Source organism: Lygodium microphyllum, chromosome 16, assembly GCF_053477565.2.
Source record: "Lygodium microphyllum isolate KBCC chromosome 16, Lygodium_microphyllum_v1.1.10, whole genome shotgun sequence".
Taxonomy (NCBI): domain Eukaryota; kingdom Viridiplantae; phylum Streptophyta; class Polypodiopsida; order Schizaeales; family Lygodiaceae; genus Lygodium; species Lygodium microphyllum.
Genome location: NC_141150.1, coordinates 73,865,720 through 73,884,863, shown reverse-complemented (window position 1 = coordinate 73,884,863; position 19,144 = coordinate 73,865,720). Strand labels below are relative to the sequence as shown.

Sequence of the window (19,144 nt, the reverse complement as noted above, 5' to 3'; positions counted from 1 at the left end):
CTTATGGGCCTATCGAAAACAACCTATAAAATGGTTATGAGACAAACTCCCTTTAATATGACCTAGGGCATTCTACTAGTGAAATTCTTTGGCCCTAGCCTAAGAGTAGCCATCCAAGAGAGATGGGATGAAAAGGAGGCATGGACAGAACATCTAGTTGAGCTAGAACCCCTATCAAAGACTCGACTTCTAGCTACCCATACACCAGTTTGCAAAAAGGGACAATGTAAGAGTTGGCTTGACAAGCATGTCAAACAACAAGACTTCAACCAGGGTGACCTAGTATTGTTATACTCAGTGAAAGGCCATAAACAAAGGATGAAGTTTAGGGGATTAGGGCCTTTCAAAGTCCGCACCATCAGTTGAACTGGCAATGTAGAGCTCAAGACCCTAGACAGAGAGACCATAGGCTTCTTCAACGGTAGCCGTATAAAGAAGTACTACCCTCCCACACATCTACTGCACGAACCTCCGATGCTAGAGTCCCTTGTGAACATACGAGTTGCCACAATTACAGAGATTGTGGATGAAGATGAGGAAGTAGTAGCACCTACTTACCTACGCATAACAGTCACCACCCAATAACCGCATACTTTCAACGCATTAATCAATGAGGGGGCCGACTTCAATATCTTAACTTACAGTCAATAAACTCTCGTTGGTTGACCACAACTACAATCCAGAAATGCTAAACTCAACCCATTTGGGGGTCAATCATACTGCAATCTCTATGGAGTGTCTGAGAGCATACCCATGGTCTTTTATGTGTTGCCAAAACACAAATGATGCTAGTAAGGAATCATTGTTAGGATGCATATTTAAGAAGCAGGCACATTGCAATGTTGATTACAAGTCACAATGCAATCGTCTTGCCATCCGCAATGTACACATAGTGACATCTTTCAGCAAGGGCAGTGCGGCTCCATCAAAGCCTATAAAGCCACCAATAGATAAACCTACAACCAAGTCTAAGGAGGGGAATTGTGACTCGTCACAAACCACAAAGGCTCAATGCACCAGCCAACTTCCGAGAGTGTGACCAAGGCCAATGAACCCAAGTTCAAATGGGTGCCTAAGCACCAACGACCGCCAACTTACAAATAAGCAAACACGACCTTATGCCGCTAGCAACTCATACACGAGACCTAGGAGGCAGCAAAGAAGACATTATAGGCATAGACGAGTGGTCAAGTCACGATGGGTCCCCAAATCCCTATTGTACGTGCAAGGGTATTGTGAGGGAAATACCTAGATATAGGTACCTAAAGCCAAGATTGCCAAGGGCACCGCTCAAGCACCACCCTCAAACTTGCCTACACAAGACCACATGATAGTTAAGGAACCGAGACCACAGGAGACTCAAGCTCCAAAGCCTGTAGAGCCCAAAAAACCGTTAAGCCTCCAAAGCCTCAACAAGTCTACCAATAGAAATTGCAACTTGCTACTTCCAATCTGCCTCAACCTAGCGTTGCTAGTGCCCCAAGGGCATCACAAGCATTGATCAACATAACATTAGCATTGCAAACCCACACCTCTCATACAAGAGGCTAAATCACACCCTCAAGATCAACCGAAGTTGCAGACACTAGTTGTTGAGTTGTCTAGTCCAATCAAAACTCCCAGTCAAAACTCAACCTCCTACTATGGGCCTTAAGCCCTCTAATGAGGAGTGATCCATCCTTACCTTGGCCTCTGATGACTTAGCTAAAACTACAGGGGACGACTTGGTTAATCACATTTTATGTTTGGATGCTACATTTATCATGCTTGCTAAATGCTTTGAGCGATTAGACTTAGGTCTTTTGGAAGAGCCTTTAGCAAAATAAGTGCATACACACTGCCCTACACCTAGGAGGAACCATAATTCATGTTCATTAAGGTCCCCATAGTAGCTGAAGCATTAATTGCCAATGAAATTTCTTGTGAGCAAGCACGGAAATAATAATTCATTACATCCTATGACAAGAGCACAGTCTCTACCACAAAGCAAGAAATTGAAGAGTTGAAAAACCTAGCCAACAATGACTCCCCTTTCTTGCAAAAATGGTATGCTCCCCGACTTCAATGGGAACAAGAGGGTTGCCATATTATGACCAACAATGAGCAGAGACACACAATCAAAGCCTCTGAGTACGACCCAGCTTATGTAGCTCCCACCTCCTATAGGGTATTGGCCATCACTTGCAACGACCTCTAGAAGAGCACGTCATGACCCACCCCTATTTAGATCACATTCTTATTGAGGAAGAGCTACACTTGCCATTAGAATCAACTCCAATGACTTCCTAACGAATGTCCTCACCTACATCACTCTACTAGGCATCCAACCTTTTAACATGGACCATTATGCTAACTTGTGGAAGCTTGTTGTGCTACGATAGGAACTAGGGATGGAAGGATAGCAAGACCATGCCCATCGACTTCTATTCTCATGGAAGAAGAGAGAAGAGGATACAAATCGCCCTCGAGAACCGGGCCTATAATCAATTGAAGTTCAGGACAATCCATAATGTCGACAAGGTAGTGGCCGAGGAGGAGGAAGCAGCTAGAAGAATCATAGAACAATGCAACCTCACAAAGTACATTGAGAAGTTTGGGTAGGAAGCTAACTACAATCGGTGCATAGAGTTCTTGAGAACCTATGACCCTAATAGACTCTGGGCAGAGGCGATGAGGCCAAATAGGTGCAAGTAGAGCTGAGCAAGGCCTTAGTGGAGAAGGCACTGGGGTTAGCACCCAAGGTGGAGAGGAGACCAAAAAGAGATGTTCAACATGAACAAGGACCAAGTCCTAACAAATAATGGCATCAGCATCCATGATATCCTTGACCTCAAAGTGAGACTCCATGCCAAGGTCATCCATACACTATTTTCAAGCCAAAGGTACAACTTGCTCATGCACCAAATTGGAGTGCCTCTGTTGGAGAGCGTGGCAGCCTATTCTCTCGAGGAGATTAACTAGAATGACTATGTGTAGAAGATGATCAACCAATCTGCCAAAGCACCTAGCCTTAGGGAGCAGGCTAGCCGGCGAACAATCCATAGCATCAAAATTTGAAACAAAAAGAAATAAACCTACATCAAAAGCTTCAGTCATAGAGTTCGATGGAGTACTAACAGCCCTCATCTAGGAGGTAATGAAAGAGGTGGTAGGCGAAGAAGAAGTAGGAGAGACACCCATGAGGACACCACCTCAGGAGAGCAAGAACAATCCAGCAAAAGAAAAGTAAGTGAAAAGTAAGAAATGGAGACATAATCCAGCCAAGGAGGGTTTAAAAAGCCAAAGAAGAAGACTCCTCCCCAAAAGCGGCAGCAAGAAGCCGGGGAGAGAATGACAAAAAAAGAGAAGGTTGACTTGTAGAAGGCACAAAAAGAGCCAAAGAAGGCTGAAGAAGAGAGAGTGAGGAAAGAAGAAGTTGAATTGCAAAGGATATAAGAGGAGTCTAAGAGAGCCGAAGAGGAAAGAAAGAGGAGAGCAAAAGAAGAGGCAGATGAGCTACAAAGAAAGGAAGATAAAGATATGACTCGAGCAATATGCATGTCGATAGAGCAACCCTCTAGGTGCAAGACGAGTTGGCTACCATGAGCCCGCAAGGAGAAGAAGGCCCAAGCACTAGTGCCCAAGTCCCAGAAACCAGAGCACCACCAGTAACAGAAGGTAAGGGCAAGAGCCCATTATATCCAAACCAGAGCACCATCAGTAAACAGAAGGTAAGGGCAAGAGCCCATTATATCCAATGCCAGCTGTTCTTGTACCTATTACCCCAGCTGCTACATCCACCCAAGGGACCTCAACCATGGTGGGTGGGAGCAATCTCATGGCATAGGTGCAATTCCTGGTAAACAAGGTGTAACAGGTAGCCCCAAAAGTGGAGGACCTCCGACAACTGGAATAAAGAGATTGGTAGCTACAAATGTTGATTCAAAACAAGACCCAAAGAAGCAAAAAATAGAGGCATCCACAATGTCCATTCCTACAGCACTGACACCATCAGTGGGTTATGATAAGTACATTAAAGAGCTCATTTCACAACTAGAGGAGAGAGCTCCTTTAGCCACATGATCCCTTACCCACAAGTGCCATGGGATTGTCACTCGACTAGGGGGGGGGTAATGTTGAAGCCCATACAACCCAAAAAGGAAGTAGAGGAAGACCAAGGAAGCCCAAATTGAAAATGGAAGAGGACCCAAGCAAGAAGTACACAATAATGAGTGCATTGAATATTCTAGCAAAGTATACCGAATATTCTAGCAAAGAAAGCACAGGGCACAATGTAATTTATTTTGTAAAAGAGCACCAAGATCCCTCCTAAACAAATTGTAAATGTAAAAGGGCACAGGCACAAGAGCCGTGAAAAGAGGAAAGACATGAGGAAAGAAGACATTGGTTAAAATAGCCGATCAAATAAGAAAGGGAATGGATGCTCAAAGGGATGAGGGAATGTATAAAAGTCAAAAAGTGATTTTATACTTAAAAAGAATAAGGAGGAAATTCTTGCTTGGAATAAATGAATTCCTTCTTGAAGTGAAAATTATGTTGCAATCCCTTTGTCTTCTTGTGGAGAAAATGATCCTGCAAAATTAACTAATGGAAGCTTGTTGTGCTATGACAAGAGTTAGGAATGGCAGGACAGCAAGACTAGACCCATCGACTTCCGTTCATAGAAGAAGAGAGAAGGTGGTACAACATCATCCTTGAGAACCACGCCTATAATCAGCTAAAGTTCAAGACTATCCATAACGTTGATAAGGTAGTGGGCGAGGAGGAAGCAGCCAGAAGAATCATAGAACAATGCAACCTCGCAAAGTATGTTGAGAAGTTTGGGCGACTACAAGCACAAAATGGAAAAAGAAATAATAAGAGAACCTCAAAACATAAACCTAAAAGGGGAAAGAAGGGAATGTGATTTTATACTTAAAAATAATAAGGAGGAAATGCTTGCTTGGAATAAATGAATTCCTTATTGAAGTGAAAATTGTGTTGCAACCCCCTTGTCTTGTTGTGGAGAAAACAATCTTGCAAATGAACTAATGGAAGTTTGTTGTGCTACGATAGGAACTAGGGATGGCATGATAGCAAGACCGTGCCCATCGACTTCCGTTCTCATGGAAGAAGAGAGAAGATGATACAGCTTCATTTGGAATCAATTCATTGTGCAAGAGGTATAGGTCTCTAAATTAAGATATGTCTCAAATTTTCTAAAGGAAAATTGGGTGGTCAAAGTGCTCTCCTTCTGGTCAAAATATCATTGTACCTTGTCCCTTAGAAAGCAGAGAAGTCTCCCTCTTTAGACTTGGAAAGTGATACCTTTTTTTTGGCACCTCTTCTTTGTGTGGAGATTGATTATGATTAGGTTTCCAACTAGAAATGTGGCTAGCAAGTGCAAGTAAGAAAATGGGCATGCTTGCTCTACAAAAAAATTGAAGAACATGTCTTTCATATCCTTTAGACTTGCCCTAGGGTTTGGTGCCTTTGGTTAAAACTAAAAGACTAGTCCAATTGTGCTAGAAATGTGATAATTAAGTGTAAGCAAGTAAATGGGCACCACTTGCTCTACAAAAAAGAAAATGTGTTTCATACCCTTTAGGCTTGCCATAAGGTTTGGTCCCTTTGGTTAAAACTATGAGACTAGTCCAATTGTGCCCAAATGCATGATTGTATCACTTGAAGATTGGCATTGTTGGGACAGAAATGGAGAATGTCACCAATCATGTTTGTCATTTGTTGGGATAGAAAGAGAGAATGTCACTAGTCATGTTTGTCATTTGTTCATTAGAAGTGCTACTCTCATCAAGATTTGTAAGGGTAGAAATTAGTTGTTGTTTGAAGGGAAACCTTGACTTGTATTTGATCCTTTGCATCATTTTGCTAGGTTCTATTTGAGATGCTAGGGATGATGAAAGCCAAAACCAAAGATGTTGGTTGTGAAGTTTTCATTTTGCTAGGTTCTATTTAAGATGCTAGGGATGATGAAAGCCAAAACCAAAGATGTTGGTTGTGAAGTTTTCATTTTGCTAGGTTCTATTTAAGATGCTAGGGATGATGAAAGCCAAAACCAAAGATGTTGGTTGTAAAGTTTTCATCTTTAAGTTACAAAGCTCTATGAGAGCTTGACTTTCTTATCTCAACTTGTCATTTAAAAAAAGGTATGGCAAGGGGGGACAATCTTTACAAAGCTTTATATTCACATGTGCAATAGAGTATCTTCGTCAAGTCAAAATTCTAGTGCACAAGAACTCATGCAGGCTCATGTAATGTGACATGAGACAGTAGTAACCACATTTGTGAAATATAAAGGTATGGAAAGGGAGGACAATCTTTACAAGTCTTTATATTCACATGTGCGATAGAGTATCTTCGTCAAGTCAAAGTTCTAATGCACAAGAGCTCATATAGGCTCATGTAATGTGACATGAGACAGTAGTAACCATATTTGTGAAATATAAAGATCCAAATGTATTAATTCTACCCTCTTGTCATGTGGAAATATAGCTAGTAGATCATTTAATGTTCTTACCATGCTTTTACCAGCCAATCGTTTAATGCCTTGACATGTACGAGCTATATTTTCCTTCTTCTTTGTATTCTTTTTCATTACCTAATTTTAGTCCTTTTTGGCAATCAACATAAAGTTACATTTACTTCTTCTTATTTCATATCGTTCCCATATTTTGAGCTCTTTATCTTCCTTTCTCTATGTTTGCCATGACCATAGCCATTACTTAGCACTTGTTTATTTTGTGTTTTAGAGAGAGAAAAAAAAACTCTATGCTACCACTAAGAGCCCTACATGGTAGGACAAAAATGTACAAATGCTTGCGCTTGAGAGTGTGATATAAAATTTTTAAATAAACTAGGATGGGCACATTTATCATTATCTATTCAATCCAAAAGAGTTTGTTAAAAGAGAAAGCTTGTAGAAAAGAAGATAGAGGTATATATTTAGCAACTTCACACTAGGGTGATGGGTTGGAGCATTGCCTTTTTGTTTCTAAAAAGTGCTCGTATCACTTTGTTGATTCCAAAAAGCAAGAGGTGTCTCAAGATTTTGGTTTTAAAAAATAGAAAATCTAGCAAAAAAAGTGAATTGAAGTTGAATTGTATAAGCTCTTAATAACTCTAGAGGTGGGCCACTTAACTTAAGTAAACTAGGGGTAACATTTTAAATAAGACTTGCCTTGTCACTCTACCAGTCACAACCTCCTTTGCCTTTGGCAGGTCGAAAATTGCATGAAAGAAAGGTTTGCCCTACTCCTAGAAACAAAGGACTTTTTAAAAAAAAGCATGTATCTAACATTGCTTGTATTTCTTTGAGAAATTCTAAAACATGGTTAATCACCACTCTAGAACATGCCTTTATGGGCAATGTTAACAGAGCTAATGCAAAGTACCTTTAGTGATTGCTTTGATTAAACCCTATAGGATTTGCGTTATGTTTCTCACCTAATGTTTTTTAATATATGAGCTCAATTCTTAGTCCATGTCAAAAATATCAAGAAACTTGTGGAGTTTTTTCTTCACTTGGTCCACATTATAGTGTCATTGTTTTCCATAGTCCAAAAACCCTTCTTGATTGTTAATTGAAATATTAGAATAAGCTTATTGTCATTAAAAAGGGAAATTGTAATGGTAGGGCAAAACAAGTCAAGCAGAGTTACTATAGGAGCATGACAAGGATGATGCATCAATGTCTTTTGTAAGAAGTCTCATAGGTACCTGTTTGATGATGCAAAGTGTGGAGTTCTTCTCGGGGTCCTAGATTGTAGCAATCCTTTCTCCTTTTTTATTCTTTTTGTACGACAATAAAAAGGAGATGAACAATTCTTTCTCTTGGATCCCAAAAGTTAGTGGCCTTGAAAAGCATAAGGCAATGCTATTGTTAGTAGAGTATGGGTCGTTGCCATTAGTCATGTGTTTGCAAATAATTGACTCGAAGAGTTTTAGTTGATAAACACTCACCATCCAGATAATTCACAAATTTGATGATAGATACAAGATACATAGTAGGGATTGAGAATTTTAATGATAGTAAGGGCGGATTTAGACTCAAATCTTCATGCTCTTTGTGTGTATAGCCTGCAATAGATTTTTGTGGAGGATTGGAAAAACATGCTGGCAAGATGGTAGTTATATATACATTAGTCGGCATCACTTGTTGGGATACGCAATTTGCAATGCAAATAGTGACGGTTCTATGGCATCGCTAATACTGACGTGTTTAGCGACAACGGGGGCAATTTCTTTTATGAACGTTTTCGTCACTTTAAACGTCGGTATGAGGCTTGTATCTTGTAGTGATATTAATCAATCGGAGGGCACCCATTGTATTGATTTGGCCAATATGAGTGGCTACACACACACACATAGAGAGAGAGAGAGAACTTGCAATGTGGTGCAAGCATACCCTAACATGTGTTTATCTACATCTTGAGAAATCGATATTCTAGAGGCTTCCATTATCTAAAGTGATCATAAAGGGGAATTCCTCAAAATTATGCTTAATTCTTCTCCACACTTAGGGCAAGTGCCAATGACTAAGGATTGAATGCCATAGGGAGGGCAAGTGCCAATGACTACTGATAGTAATTGAAACTAAAAATGTTCATGCCATGTTTTAGATGCCTTTTACTCGGGAGGATGAGGAAATGATATTTTGACAGGCAATCCAGAACCACTACAGATTGCATGTGGGCTACGGTAAGAGAAACTTGCAATTCAACTTACCTCACCCAAGGAAAGTGTGTGAATGATGCATGGCTTCCAAATTACAATCCGTGCATGATCTATGGTCTCACTACTAGCTCGTGGTTCGAGCCACCGTCCAGGTGATCCACATCCCCACAAATGCGTAAACAAGGCTAACTAACAATCATCCTCCTGTGGCTACTCTAATTGCGAATGCGCCTCGTAAAATTCCCCACAGTATATTATGTATGCGACGACCGTGTTGACGCGGTTGCTCTTCTGCACTGGAAAATTTGAGAAGTACTGTCAACTAGACAAGTTTGAGACATAAATGTAAAGGTGAGCAGAATTCTCATCAGCGGCCCATTAGCTCAGTTGGTTAGAGCGTCGTGCTAATAACGCGAAGGTCGCAGGTTCGAGACCTGCATGGGCCATTCTTGCTCATATTTGTCATGGACACTGCGCCAGTGCAGTTTATACTTTGGTTAGGGGATTTGTATAGGCATGTCATCACATCCTTTCTTTTCTACCCCCCTGCCCAACACGCAAAAATTACGCCCGCGCACAATCTACTTTCAACGGGGCCACGTTATCTACACAACCCGCAAAAGAGCCGCGCATGCATGCAAACGGGTAACGGGTTTCTCTTTCTTTGCCCCTCCTTATGAAGGGCCAAGCTACCTACACAACACGCACAAACTTTCCCCCTCTATAGCCTGTTGTGAAAGCACCAAGTTACCTACCCAACATGCAAAAATGCACATGGCACTCCAGAAAAAAAATGGACGAGATCTTGAGTTGAGACACTAGGAACCCCTATGCTCACACATGCCCTCCTACCAATTGAAGACCTAGATGACATAATGCAAAGAGGAATCATAAAGCATCAATGCCTCCTAAGTTAGTATCATAAACCATGATGTAATTCAAGCTTGGGATACTCCACCCTTGAGGGTGTAAACTTAGCTAACATTTACAAAGTTCACCCATAATACGAACCCCTAAAGATTAGCTAGTCAAGAATGCAGAAGTGGCATTCTTAGTTGACTCTTTTGGTCATGAAAGGTGTTGACAGTGACCTACTACTCAATCAACCATGATGTGGAATGCTCGTTTAATCAAAGACTAGGGCAATGGGATATTTTTCCTTGGGGAATGGAAAGGACACAATGAAAGTTGAAATGAAAGCCTAGAAAATAACACTAGTGGACCTATATGCTATGACCAACATGTTGATAGGGGATATGATTTTCCTCCTACACCGAGACCACTGAATAAATACATTGCTTGTCCTAAGGATGAATAGGAATGGATACACATTCTTGGGACACTAGACCTGCCATTGATGAAGGAGAGACAATATAGACAGGTTCATGATAGATGAGAAACAAGGGATTAGCGGAGCTCACTATACACTTACTCGAGATGAATGAAGAAGTCTTTTTAGTGCTAGTGCTTACGGTGATCCAGAAACATCCGTATAGCCCAAGGCAAGAGGATTTTGTACCCTCACTAACAAGATAGAGCGCCAAACGATACTCACACAATAGTGGTGGTGCTTTAAGGACAACCTTGAAGCCAACCTACTACAATTCAAAAGATCATTAGAAAACCCTAACTAGAAATGGAATGCGCTCCATTAAGCACCTTTTGACTATCGAAATAGCATCGTAGCCAGCCTTGTTGGAAAACATGACTCTAATGAGGCTAGCATAATGATGAATCATAGGAAGAAGAGTTAGAACATGAGAATGTGGTAGAGTCAACTTAGTTACATGTCTACTAACTATTACATAGATGAACAAGCACTAAAATAGGCCTTAGTGTGCTCTACACCCAAAAAAGTCAAAGTAATGTAGTCAAAGTCAATTTTGACTTATGCTACTAGAATATTTAGAGCCTTTGGATCATGAGAAAACAAGATTTAGACCGATAGACCTCATATCAACCCCCAAAGTCCTTACAATTAAAAAGGGTGAGATTTTAGAAGGGTGACTCCTCAACGAAGTCACAAGGATCAAGCTTGAAGTAAAAAATTAGCACTGATAGTGATCTTGAGGTTCCTCAACCGTCCATCATGGGAAAAGCAAAATGAGATTTGCCTATCCATCTACGTAGGAACAATTGAATAATGTGAAGAAGGAAAAAGACTCGAAGTCCAAAAGCTAGAAAAAACCCCAAAACCTTTTGAAATGCTTCACAAAGTCCAAAAAGGTGGATTCTTTGACACTGCTTGGCATGAAAATACATCTGACGCAAGTGAATCTCTCAAGGAACCTGCCAAAGTGAAGGAGATTATCCCTATAGAAAAAGAAGAAACACCCAAATCTATGTCTATAGCGCCAAGGATCTCAATGACAAAGAAAGCAAAACTCATCAATCTTCTCGAGGAGTTGCAATATGTGTTTTCTTGAAGCTACATGGAGCTTAAGGGTGTCTCACCACATATCCTCACTTATATAATCCCAAGAAACCCAATGCCAAGCCTATAAAGCAAACAGATTACCCGATGAAGCCAAGGCACGCACATCACAACAAAAAAGGGCTTGTTAAGCTCTTACAGTTAGATTCACGTATGAAATCGAGCATATAGACCAATTATCACCCAGTACTTGAGAAAAACAACAAAGAGGAGCATGCATGAACTAGAAATATAGTAAATGCAACTAGAAAGATAGATAATTTCCCATTGCTATACATTGAAGCGTGATCAAACACATGGCAAGTATGAAAGATTATAGATTCTTAAATGGGTTCTCCAAATATAACCAAGTGCAAGTCTATCCAAACAACAGACAAAAAACCTTTGGCCACTAATTGGGGGGTGTTTGTGTATATGGTCGTGCCCTATGGTTTGACTAATGTGTTAGCAACTTTCCAATGGTTGATGTGTACCACATTCAAATATATATTGAGAAAGTGGCTTGAAGTATCCTTTGACAAACCTCTATGTCAATTCAACTTTGGAAGAACACATAGAGAAACTACGAGTAGTCTTTGAAAGATATATGTAGTACAACTCTCACTGGATCCCTTGAAGTGCAAGTTACGGGTTAAGCATGGACTTATCTTGGGTCATGTGGTATCCAAGAATAGCCTATCGATTGACACTACTAAAATTTGGGTTCTCATGGGTTTCAACACTTCTTAGGTCACGCATGATACTGTAGACACTTCGTGCTAAACTATGCAACCATTCTAATACCACTTTACAAGCTCTTGATAATCTAGGATTAAGCTTAAGGAATGCCAAATTCGTTATGAAGCATTTAAAAAGATTCTCATAATACCATCAATCTTAAAAGCCCCGGATTGATCTATAGCAATGTTCCATGTTCACATTGATGCATCCAAAATAACTATCAAAGCGATATTGTGCCTACTCGGCAAAGACTTCTGCACGAGTTTTCCTAGCAAGTGGATGATTGATGCTTTAAACAATTTCTCAAAAAGTGATAGGCAAGGACCGGGTATGAATTTTTTATATTACTTGTTGCAACAACATTTATTTATTTTGTATACCATCAAGCATCACTCTACTTGATAAATAAACCATGCATGCTACTATATAGGAAGGATTGTGAGATGGCTACTACTTCTTCTGGAGTTTGATTTCATTGAGATCATTCACAAGGGAAATCAACATTATATGGCCAATCACATGTGTAGCATAACAAATAGTGATGAGAAGGCTATTGGAATTGATGAAAATCTACCCAACATACATTTGGTAGAATAATTCAAGAGACCTAGCTCTTTAAAGCTAACATCAAACCCTATTGGATAGATGGCATTGTGTAAATTCTTGAAAAAGTATAATTGGGACACTTGATAGAGAAGACAAGACTTACTTGCATTCTTTCAAAGGTCTCATCCTACCAAATGATAGGTTGGTGAATTATATAATTTAGGTTAATAATAACTTTTGCAGCCATACCACCTCACATGCTACCATAGCAGCACTTCTATAGTCAGCCTCTGTACTCAATAAAGCAACTATAGATTGCTTTTTGTTGCTCCATGTAATTGCTACACTACCAAGGGAAAACATGAATCCACTAGTAGATCTTCTATCTGACATGCTACCAGCCCAATCTACATCTGTGTATCCAAAGACTTGTACATCCTTACATGTCTCATAAAAAAGTCCATAATGTAAAGTGGACTTCACATACCTCAATGTATGTCTAACTGTATCCAAATGAGGCTTTCTAGGCATCAGCATAAACTAATTGACAAGACCAATAGCATTGCTCAAGTTTGGCCTTGTGATAGTCATGTAAATCAGACTCCCTACTATCCTCCTGAACATAGTATGGTCTTCTATCTCATCCCCAACATCGACACTCAACTTCACATTTTGCTCCAATGGTATTAAAAGAGGCTTACTTGCTGTCATACCATACTTGGATAACATATCCAAGCCATATTGCCTTTGTGATAGCCATATACCATCATCGCATCTGATCACATCAATACCAAGAAAGTATCTCAGCTCACCCAAATCCTTCATCTCAAACTTCTTCTTCAAGAAGTCCTTAACTTCAGTAATCCCATTGTCACTGTTACCTGTAATAATCACGTCATCCACATAGATGGCTATGATGACCAAACCTGCATCTCCCTTTCTCACATAAAGTGAGTGATCAACATCAAAAATACAAAATCCAATATTGACAAGATACTCTCCAATCTTGTTAGACCATGCTCTAGGTGCTTGCTTCATCCCATATAGCGCCTTCTTTAACCTGCACACATATGTGGGATATTCTAAATCCTCATAACCTACTGACTAATCTATATACACTTCTTCTTGCAATTCACCATGCAAGAATGCATTCTTAACATCCATTTGCTACAAACTCCAACCTTTGGCTGTTTTGCCAGGGAAATCACACACCTAACTGTTGCCATCCTAGCAATTGGACTGAATGTCTCTTCATAATCTATGCCATATGGTTGAGCATAGCCTTTTGCAACCAGTCTGGCCTTATACCTGCTAATTGAACCATCTGCATTATGCTTGACTTTATAAATCCACTTACAGCCAATAGCTTTCTTACCCTTATGCAAGGATATCAAATCCCAAGTCTTAGCTTCTAATGCAGCCATCTCCTCATCCATTGTTGCATCTCAATGAGCATGACCAACAGCATCCTCAAAACAAGTGGGCTCAACATCCTCAACTAGTTTATATATATAAGCATAATGATGAGTTGCATAACCTTCAAAGCCAAATCTTTTAACAGGGTATTTGACCCTGCTAGACTTGCGTACCATTGGATCACTCAATGGAGACTTTACATTACTATGAGCTCTCTGTACACCTGGTGTCCTGACTGAAGGAATACCAAGCTCATCATCCAACTCTCTGAACCACTAGAATCTCCATCAAATCCCAAATGACTAGTAGATCCATCATTACCATCCAACACTTTCTTCTTTCCTTTGTCTTTGCCCGCAACACTTATAGATACACCTGAAGATGTGGGGCTACTCCTTAGTCTCCCAGACCAAGGGCTCATAGTAGTGTAGTACCAGATGATGTTTCTGGTCCACTAAGACTCCGTGATTCTTGCTTTTCTTTCTGCACATAGCTATCATGATCATTATCATCATCTAATACATCATTAGCAGGTGTATACCAAATGCTCTCATCTCATAAAAAATAACGTCCGTGCTCACTCTGGACTCACCTATGACAGGGTTATAACAATGATACCCTTTCTGATCTAAATAGTAATCGATAAGAATACATTTTTTAGCCTCTGGATCAAGCTTCTTCCATAGCTCATCTAGCACATGAGCATATGCAACATAGCCAAATACCTTCAAGTGTGATACATCGGGCTTCTTGCCAGTAAAGCATTCTTTGGAAGTCATCCCATGAACTGCAACTGTGGGGGTTCTGTTCATAATATAGACAGCAGTATGGTTAGCTTCAAAACAAAAATGTTTTGGCATATTCTTTTCAACCATTAATGCCCGTGCAACTTCTGCAATATGCCTATTTTTTCTTTCTACAACCCCATTTTGTTTTGGGGTATACTTGCAAGTAAATTGCCACTTTATCCCATGAGTCCTCAAGAGGCCACTAAACTCATTAGAGAGGTACTCTCCCCCTCCATTTGATCTCAATCACTTCACTTTCAAGTCTGTTTCTATTTCAACGGTTGCCTTGAAAGATTTGAAGTGCTCAAATACATCAGTCTTTTCCTTCATGAAATATACCCATAGTATCCTTGAACAGTCATCAATAAATGTGACAAAGTATTTGCTACCACCAAGAGATACATTTTGTGTAGGCCCCCAAACATCTGTATGCACTACATCAAGTATATTTCTACTCAATTCTCTGTCATGCGAAGAGGGTTGTCTTGCCTGCTTACCAAACTAGCATGCTTCATAGACTTTATGCAATTCTGCAACTCTAAAAGAAGGCAACCTTGTAACCAATCCTCTGGACTGTATTAATTTCAGCCTTTGCACATTTGCATGTCCAATACGTTTATGCCATACTTCAAAATCTGCAACTACTCCATTTCCTTTAGCATACACAGTAGCATCCATTGCAAGAATTCCAACATCTAAAGTGAACATGCGGCCAACTCTACTTTCTTTTTGGACCAACCTGCACTTATCATTAAAGTCTTCTACAAAACAACCTTTTGCATCTACCATTTGGCCAATAGACACTAGGTTCTTTGTGATTAATGGCACATGTAATACATCTATCATACTCTTTATCTAGCCATCATGCAAGGACAAGGGAACCTTTCCAATGTGTGAAATTGGGTGGCATGAATCATCACCTGTCTGCACATAACCTGGATTTTGTAAGTCTTGCATCTCTCCAAACCATTCAGCATGACTGATCATATTATCAGATGCACCTGAATTGATATACCATACATCATCATGTGTCCCCTTTCTTGTAACTGCATTCATCATATGCTACATAACAAACAAGCACTCATTTTTTTCTTCATTCTGTCGTGAAGACGATACATAGTTTCCTTGCTACAATTTACCACTGCGAATATCATCCTTCTTAGCATAACAATGGGCTGTAATATGACATGTCTTGCCACAATAATGGCAAAAAATAGTAGAATTTCTAGAACCTCTATTTTGCCATCCACCTCTTTCTCTAGAGCTCCCTCTTCCTCTAAAGTTTCCTCGACCTCCTGAAACTTGCATTTCACCAAATTGCTGATTGAACCTGTTTTGCTAGTTATCGCCAGCACGTCCCATACCACAGCCTCTCGAAGAGAATCTACCACGTCCCCTTCCTGAACTTAAGTAAAATGCTTGGACATGTTCACCATTTCTTTTAGAGGAGTCACCCTGAATATTGATCTCTTCGGTAATCATGAGAGAGACTAACTCATCAAAATTTGGAAATGGCTTCCATACGTATACTGAAGTAGCAAATGATTTCCATACCTTCTTATTATTGAGTCCACTCAAAGTGGATGAAACCAAATCATCATCATCAGACATTGCATCAATCGTTGCTAAAGCATCTGCAATGCTCCTCACCTTCAACACATACTCATTGACAGACATTTTCCATTTCTTCAATGTATTCAACTCTTGCTTGAGTTGAATCTTTCGTGCCTTTATATATACTGAAAACATGTTCTCAAAAATTTTCCAAGCTGCATGTGAATATTTTGCATTCCTAATATGTCCCAGCATAGTATTATCAATGACTGCATATAGCCAGCACATTACCTTTTTGTCTTTTGCATTCCATTCTTTCCAAGCTTTTAATTCATCTGCAATCGGAGGGATACCTAGCTATGGCTCATTTTCTTCACCTAAAACAAACTCATAAAGGCCCCTTCCAATGCGAAAATTCGTCACATACAACTTCCATGAAGGGTAGTTATTCTTGTCAACAATGCCAGAACCCCAAATCATTGACTAGCAATATTCCTTGCTACTTTCAAAGATGCAGTGTTTCAATGGTATGAGAGACAAGCAACATGAACTTTTGTAACATTCCCCACCCGCGCTGCATAAACCCCTCCCCCCCCCCCCCATTTTTGTAAGGAAATAATTCAAAATGTTTTAATCTCCCCCCTTGTCATCATCGACAGGTGGCGGGGGGGAGGGGAAGAAGAGGAAGTGGAAGTTGACGGCAGCAGGGGGATGGCCAAAGGGGAAAAAGGAAGCCCACCTTCTTAGGAGGGGAAAGGGAGGAGACCCTTCTGGGGGGGTCTCTCTTTCTCTATCTTTCCCTCTCTGTCACCTCTCCCTTTCTCTCCCTCTCTCTTCCTCTCTCTCTCTCTCTCTCTCTCCCTTCTCACCTCTCCCTCTTCTTCTTCTTCTTCTTCTCTCTCTCTCTCTCTCTCTCTCTCTCTCACCCCTCCTCTCTCTCTCTCTCTCTCTCTCTCTCTCTCTCTCTCTCTCTCTCTCTCTCTCTCTCTCTCTCTCTCCCACCTTATCACCCTCTATCACTGCCCGTGCAGCAAACAACAGGTCATGGCCTTCAAGGCTTCCTATACTCCCTTTTGTGATAGGGGGTTTATATAGGGGAGAGGAGGGTAATATTTGGGGGAGGGCGTGATGTGGGCCCTTCCCTCCACCTGGGCGGCCAAAGTGGGGTTGCTGCCATGCAGTCTACCCCTCCTCGTTGTGATCATCTTCTTGCTCCACTTCGTCCTCGTCAACTTCTTCTACTCCTCGTCAGCTTCCTCCTCCCGCATCATCACATTCGGCATCCATGTCCCAATAATGGGATTTCCACTATTCTCTGCCATTATCACAAAAAATGATACAACACAACAAGCTACTTTGCAGCCTTTCACAACAAGTGCACAGCAATACACCAAGCAACCTTTTTCACTGATTGCTCAATAGTACATGTAACTTGCAACCTATTTGTAGATAAACCTTATGTTTGCTTCTTGGAAAACACCTCAAAAATTATAGATTCGAAATCTGTAACCTGTGCACACACTTTTGGTCAATACAACCGAAATCACAGTGTACCCTGAAACTGTTGTCCGCAACCCTAAAGGGCTTACATGTAGAGTATATAGTGCTTTGCTCACACACCAAATCTCACAGCAGTCTGAGATTTTCACTCTACCCTACTTCTGGTGCCTCCACCACTTTTGATGCAACCCTTCTCTCCATATTTGTAACATTCCACTTTTGATCTCTATCCCACCACCAAATTGTCTTGCTCTATAACTTTGGGCACGGAACCTCCTTGGACCAAAATTAGGACCAAACCCTTTGGGATTTGGGCCAATGTCTTGGGTTGTTATCTTAGATTCTAGAAAATTGAACCTTGCTTTGTGATCTTTCTTCCTTATTTTATGCATCTCCTTCAGAGAGCAAATGTCCTATGTGTGGTTCTTTCTTAGATAATAATAACATAATGTTCTAGAAATAGTTGGGTTTTGAGTATATTCAGTGGCTAAATGTCCTGCTTGATGGTACTTTCCACAAAATATTTGATCTCATCACATCTCTACTTGTTCTTACAATGTCAAGTATGCTAGCAGTATTTACTTTTAGTGTTTGCAATTATTCTGTGATCACATCCATCAACTCTTTCTTGATGCTTGCAACTAAATTAGATAAGTAGTCTTTTTAATTTTCTCCTCCTGGAGTACTTGAAGAAGAATTTTTTGGTGTATCTATAATCATCATATAGACTTGGGTTGATGTAGAGGGTCCTCTGCTCTAACTCTAGTTTTTACTCTTGTTCAGAGCTCCTATTGAGACTGTTGGTTACTAGTTTCAATTGGTAGGGTTCCAGTATTGTTGTTGATTTTCCATTGGGGGAACTATTTGAGACCACTCACTATCACCTGTGATAATCAAATCATCAACATAAATGACAAGCAGCATAATACATTTCTCTGTTTTTCTCACATAAAGTGAGAAATCTGCCTTGGAAATCTGAAAGCCAATAGTGACAAGATACTGTCCTATCTTGTCAGACCATGCTCTAGGTGCTTGCTTCAAGCCATACAATGCTTTCTTCAACCTGCAAACATACTCAGGATGAACAGCATGCACATAACCTGGTGGCTGCTCCATATATACCTCTTCTTGCAAATCACCATGCATGAAGGCATTCTTTTGCCCAAAAACTTCACTTTTCTTTTTCATAAAATACACCCAAACTTTTCTGCTATAGTCATCAATAAAAGTGACAAAATAATGACAGCCTCCAAGAGATGCAGCTTTAGTAGTCCACACATCAGAGTGGATTAATTCCAATGGCTTCTTACTCTCTTGAACATGTCTAGGAAATGGTTTCCTTGCCTGTTTTCCAAATTGACAGGCTTCACATACCTTATGCATTTTTGGAACCTTGAATTTAGGCAATCCTTCAACAATATTTTGGACCTGCATTGATTTAAGTCGCTGTACATTAACATGACCAATGCGTTTATGCCAGATATCAATATCTGCAACTACCCCGGTCCCATGT

At 40.3% G+C, this 19,144-nt stretch overlaps 1 non-coding gene across 1 annotated transcript; it reads left to right on the top strand.

Moving 5' to 3' along the window:
• Positions 1–9,045: 9,045 nt before the first annotated feature.
• Positions 9,046–9,119, top strand: TRNAI-AAU (transfer RNA isoleucine (anticodon AAU)). Its single transcript has one exon. It is a non-coding gene; the product is annotated as a tRNA-Ile (tRNA).
• Positions 9,120–19,144: the final 10,025 nt, after the last annotated feature.